The sequence below is a fragment of the Pollicipes pollicipes genome, unplaced genomic scaffold (assembly GCF_011947565.3).
Source record: "Pollicipes pollicipes isolate AB1234 unplaced genomic scaffold, Ppol_2.1 Scaffold_3447;HRSCAF=4054_pilon_pilon_pilon, whole genome shotgun sequence".
NCBI classification, from domain to species: Eukaryota; Metazoa; Arthropoda; class Thecostraca; order Pollicipedomorpha; family Pollicipedidae; genus Pollicipes; species Pollicipes pollicipes.
The window spans coordinates 23,930,788-23,937,512 of NW_023596297.1; positions in this window are offsets into that span (position 1 = coordinate 23,930,788).

A 6,725-nucleotide genomic window follows, 5' to 3' on the forward strand; every position below is an offset into this window, starting at 1 on the left:
GACTAAGCAATGCCAAGGAGCGATGTAAATATTAGTCATGTTGGAGATTTGACAACACCCCTAAAACACTGTCAGCGTACGATTAGTACGGAAAATAAAATCTGTCGCAAAATGAGGCAAACAGGACAATACTCTCCCTTCGAAGCACCATCACGTGCTCACAGCTGCTCAGCTCCATTCAAGTTCGTCTTCATGGTCTGTAGAAAGGGTGCCGAAGCCGTTGAGACCGCATCCGTCGTCTATGTGAAAGAAGCAGCACTCGTAATCGGGAGGCACCGGGAACGGGTCTCAGATGGGACGCCTTGTTTGTTAACACGATTGAAATATAAATATCATCTGGCAACTGGGTAACGAGGGTCAACTAAGGCATGCGCGGCCGTGCTGTAGCCTCGTGCGGCACCTAAAATGCTACTTACTCTTTTTCTGGCGAAAGGTAGGAGACAAAAATATCCGTTGAAATGGACGGCACAACTTGTTACCTGGGTGGCTGGGCCAGAGTGATATTGAAGTCGTTGCTGCTCCATTCTACTATCTGGCACGCCTTCCCTTTCGTTATACACCTGTATGGTTAGCACCCAGTCCGTTTGCATGCTAACGCGTCTTTGCATAAAAGTCATCATGTATGAGTACAATAACAAGACGGCTGGAAAGGGCTGACAATGTTATAGGTAGCGTGCCGGTCAACAGCTGGAATACCCAAAGTAACGTGATAGGCAAAGGTTAAACCCAAGGTAAGGTAACTAAGGAAAGAAGGGGCATATACCAACAGAATATATCATCACCGATTACATTTACCATTTCGATCAAACGTTGCAATTGGCTCTCACATTTCACTCTTACTAGTCTGGGATAAAATGGAGATTCTGAAATTTTGTCAAGCGGCCAATTCCACGACAAATCGACCGGCTATTACATATGGAAGCCTGTCAGTTTGCATCAGCTTTGGATAAGCGTCCTTGTGCTGCTAAGCTGAAGGTGTGCAGTTGGACCTCTCTCCTGCGTACTGAAAAGTGGAATATGTGAACAAATTACCGTTCTGTGGTCCCGTACTTGTTTGTTGAACATATTCATGTATTCAGAAGAAACTGTCTGCAATGTATATCGCGGTGCATCCCGTTTATTTGAAGCCTCTCGATATACCAAACTTTTAATCAATAATATATATACCTTTCAGTTAATGTAAAACAAATGATAAGCATTCCACCACTACACGCATAATTTCTGGAAATGACTCCTAACCTCTCCCCAAAATGCTTAAGCCATATCTTCTTCCTTAAGATACATTTCCCCTCTCACTTCATCAAACACGGATTGCGAGCTAACTGTATTTCTGAGAGACACCGTTCCAAGCTGATGTGCCACTGAAGGGAGAGCGACTCTAGCTCACTTCAGTTCGGATGGCAAATGAAGCAGGCTACAATGTCAATGTCACGCGCAACGCAGGCTGGGTTGACAAGTTTCGGTTACGCTAACATTTTGTTAGCATAAACGGCTTTTTCAAGATGATTTGGTTTAAGGTAACAAATTTGTTGGCCTAAACCAAGTACTTGGCATTTTTGCCAGTTACCCCATCGTACGAGCATGTCAGGATAATATGGTTTTATATTAACACCGTCAGATGTACGGAATTTTTGTCTGACTCGTCCAGACGTCACGTCTCGTGACCCTGAAGTCACATGGTCGATGACGTCCCGCGCCAGCTGACGATGGTGCCAGTGCCCCGTTTGATCTGTCGTTAGCACGGTTATCAGCTGGAGGCGTGCCGTCGTGCGTGTTGACGGAGCGTTCGATGTGCGGGCTGACGGGAAAGTGTTTTTTTTTATAGCTTTTTTGTCCCTTTCTTCATTAACCTTGTCACTACTTCAGACCATATATTAAGTCTGGTCTACTGCCGACCAGGACACACTACCTATAAAGTGATGTTTGGAACAATGGATCCAAGCTCTGATATTACTTTTTTCATCTATCCCATCCGTAAGATCAGTGATTCTTTCCAGTTCCATCTCATTTCAATTTCTTCTCTCCTCACTTGTAAGTTTCCACTCCTTGTTGTGTGAAAAAGGTCTGTCGATCATTTAGTGCTCCTTGTGCTGCTATGAAGCCCACCCTTTCATTGAACCCCCACTTGTACTAGCAAAGCCCATGTTCGAGACTAGTGGCGCTTAGTTTATGTTCTCCTTCATTTTTGATTACTCTGACGCTATTAATTTACTGCAACCATACACCACAGCAAACACTGTCGCCTACCTTTTCATTATAGCTCTTGGCAGTTCAATTTTCTTCTTGTCTATCCTACGCTGCATTCCCCAAAATTCAAAACAAGTGCCCTCACTCCATCTTAGATACTCGCCATCGCAAGAGCTATCAAATAAAAACCCCGGGCCCCTTTCGATCTGTTGTCAGCACGATTGTCAGCTGGGATGCGTGACGTCACGCGTGCTGACGGGGCGTTTGATGTGTGGGCTGACAGAAAAGCTTTCACTTTACTTTCCCTTCTTCTTTTGCCTTTCACTTCAGTCCGTACACGTCTGGCTTACTGCATACCATGACACGATGCGTGCAAAGTTGTGTTTGCAAGTGTCGCTTCTGTTCTGATATTACCAACATTTTTCCCATCCGTATGTTGGGTGCTTCTTCCCATTTCCCATTCATTTCAACTTTGCTCTTCTCATTCTAGGTGCTTTCTCAGAACGCTATTAATTTGCTGGGGAACGCAACCACACATTACACAAATCACTGTCACTGACCTTTTCACGGCTACTCTTGGCATTTCAATTCCCCCCTTATCTACCTTATGCCACTTTTCCCTCATAATAATAAAGTTGCCCCATCCCACCTAACGTACTCGCTAACGCAAGAGCTTTGAATTCAAACTCCCGCTTCAGTCAGTGATTTTAAAAATTTGGTAGCACTTTCCCCCCATGCTGACAGGCCGACAGAAAATCCTGGCATCATCGCCAGCCCGAGCGTGACATCACGGGCCACGTGACTTCGTGGTTGCGTGACGAGACGGAGGGCGACTGCTGGGCCGTGATTGGTGCTGACGAACGTGCTGCCGACAGATCGAGCGCGGCCCAGGATTTTTGTCAGCCGTTCAGCATGGAAAGAAAGCGCTACCATCTTAAAAAGACTGAGAAAAAAGCGGGAGTTTGATTCAGAAGCATTTGCGTTGGCGAAAATGTTAGCGGTGTGGTGGCGCTTTTTTGTTTTGTTGACTCATTTTGGGTGAATGCAACGTAGGATACATAATAAGAGAATTTAACTGCCAAGAGTAGCCATAAAAAAGGCAATTGACAGTGACTGGTGTGGTGTATGGTTGCGTTCCTCAGTAAGTTAGTAGCGTTGGAGTAATCGCAAAAGATGGTGAGCAGGAACGAGACGCCACGGATCTCGAACATGGGCTTCGTCAGTGCAAGTGGAAGTTCAATGAACGGATGGAGTTTATGCCATCATAAGTAGAAGTGGAAGGATCGAGAGACCTTTTCCACACAAGAATGAATGAACACTTAAAATGAGAAGCAAATAAATTCAAATGAGGTGGGAATGGGAAGAATAACTCAACTTATGGACGGGATAGATGATGGTAATATCAGAGCGAGATCTTCACTTTCAAACACCGCGTTATATTGTGTCACGGTCGGGGGTAAGTCAGTGAGTGAGTGGTCTGAAGAAGTTAACAGGTAAAGTGAGAAAAAGGAGATAAAGTTAAAAACCTTGCCCTCGGCCCACACACTGAACTCCGTATGAATGTCCGTGACGTTATGCTCCGTCAGCACGCACAACGTCATGCATTCCAGCTGATGGTCGTGCTGATGGGGCCTAGATAAAAAAGGAAGATAAAGTTAAAGTACTTTCCCCTAAGCCCACACATCGAACGCTCCGTCAGCACGCATGACGTCGCGCGTTCCAGCTGATGGTCATACTGATGGGGCCTAGATAAAAAAGGAAGATAAAGTTAAAGTACTTTCCCCTAAGCCCACACATCGAACGCTCCATCAGCACGCATAACGTCACGCATTCCAGATGATAGTCGTGCTGATGGGGCCTAGATTAAAAAGGAAGGTAAAATTAAAGTACTTTCCCCTCAGTCCAAGCATCGAACGTTCCATCAGCACGCATGACGTCACGCATTCCAGCTGTCAATCGTGCTGACAACACAATGATTGAACGGGGCTAGGCGCAGTCATATAAGAATGCATATCTTGGGCATCACCACGCATTAAATCGCTTCGTCTCACGCGGTCATGATATCGGGTCATTAGAGGAGGCATTGCTTGACCATAAAACTATAACAACATAAGTCCGGAAGTGAATCTAGGGCTTAGGGGAGGGGGTCGTTATTATAAACATCATCATATGCTTCTTTGATATTTGGCACGAAAAGTGGTACAGAAGCCTATCAAAATTCATAGTGATGACACGTCTCGCGTGGATTTAGGAATGTATTATTAGATGCTCAAAGTTTTCACCTGACGACTCGAACACGCTTGAATGCACTTGACCCAATTGTTGACGATGTCTACCCACTGAGCGATGGAACTAATCGCTTGAATGTTGCATTATGTTTCTGCCTTGACCTTAGCAAATGTCCGCGGCTGTCTTCACAGACATGCACTATAGGTACTACCAAAGAATGAAGTCGATGAATTCCAGGTCGTGGAATTAACCGCCCACTCCATCCAGGAATGCCAGATCATGGAATGAGCCATCCGCTCCATCGAGAAATGCCAGGTCATGAAATGAGCCGCCCGCTCCACGTTGAGCCGATGCCTCTCGATCGCCGAAGAGATGCTGGAGCCACTCTCATTATTCGTGGGAACAATGGGGCGGGGCTTCGTCCTGTAGAAACCACTGAATTGCACGTCTGCACGCGAGTGCTCTTCCTAAATGCTGCCAGAACTACCCCGAAACCTCAGTGACTCGAGGCGCGTTCATCGCAGCCGAACGGCCGTTTTCCTCGAACCGCAATGGTCCGATCAAACCATGCATGGACATAGCCATCCATGTCATAAACTTCGCTTAGTGCAGGGATCGGGTTCAAGTACGGTATCGAGCTTAGTTTCTCGCGAGCACACATTGCTCTTTGATTCGCCTAGGCTTCTAAGCAAAGATGTGCCTCATTAGTGAACCATCGAAAGCTAGGAAAGTCTGGTTCCCGTCTGAGTCTGCGTCTCCCGTCGTCGGCTTCTTTCCGGGGTTCAAGTTTAGGGAGCACACTTGCATGCCGTATGGTGTACGTGTGGTTTCAAATCATTTTCCAACAAATTTTGGAAACGAATTAAAAACAACATATATATATATATATATATATATATATATATATATATATGTAGATAAAGACAACATCCTTATGAACATCTCGAGCATTTGGCAGTGACGGCAAAGGAATTTTATGGGGCTACGTCCGACTAATGCAGCGACGGCAACGATTTTTGAGGTTTGTTTTTTGTTCTTTAGATTTATGTCTTCCTGAATGAACAACGTGTCTTGCCGTGAATAGCGCGAGAAGGGGGCTGACGCGCTCAGGATGTGCACCGTTCCATAAATACAAGATTTATGCATCCAGCGAAAAACTTTTTCACAGATGGAATAATTTTTGATCATCGATCACTGTCCTACCTCGGGTGAGCTACTCAGGAGCCCCCCTATTATCTTAAGTAAACGCAACAGGCTATGCTTAGCATGTAAGCTGATGCTAAGCCCAGGGGAGTAGTTTCGAAAAGAATCATGTTAGGCGAACAACAGAAAACCGACAATAAATGACGGTTACATATGGTTAAACCTAGCCCCAGATACGCAAAAAACGAGACTCTTTCCGAATTTGATTTTTTTTTCAAAACTGGGGGTGGAGCCCAAGTTGGGGCCCGGAGCCCAACCCCCCCCCCTTCTTCCCCAACACAGTCCTCCCCAAAGGCACCAACCAAATAATTTGGATGTCTATAAAAGGTAGTTGGAAAAAAATAGAGTCATAATTGGGCTTATGAGTATAATGCTTAACATCATTCCAAAAATTTTGAGCTCTTATGAAACATGAGTACTTCACTTCCCCTGTCACAAAAATCCCTCTCACGTTAGCATGATCCGACAGCTCTGTCTGCTAATATTAGGTAGATGGCCCTTCTTAGACAGCGGTGATTTAGCACCGAATTAAGTCCCTGGACATTGTTTGGTACTAAATCTAAAATGGACGTAAAGCTGGATAAAAAGCAGCGAAACTTATCGGCTGTCACCAGGTCCAGCAAAATAATTAGTAACTTGTCGTACGGAAAGTTTTATATCATGCGCAATTCATCATTGCACGTTAGTGAATTTGATCACATAGGACTAGTGAAACAAAAACACCGCAAACGCGTAATGAGAACTTGGTGCATGATAACGAGACCAAAGCGCGCTTTAGCAAAATCCACCAGTCATTTTGATAGATCCGACGATATTCCACAGGTTTTGCTTTTTTCAAGCTTTGTACAGTTCAGATTTGATACCAACTAAGGTCCTTTTTAATAATGCTAGCACAAGCTGCAGTATCCTGTACCTCCAACTTAAGGGTGCGCCCTCGCACATCAGAGCTTTTGTCAGTTCAGTTTTTTTTTTGCGCGGGCATTGCTTCAATGAGCTGGCAATACTGTTCAACCTCCATGTCTGTCGTGATGAGGCCTATGCATCTGTCAGCCATCATAAACGTCAGATCACAAATAATGCAAAAGACCGCTTATATAAGGAGATAC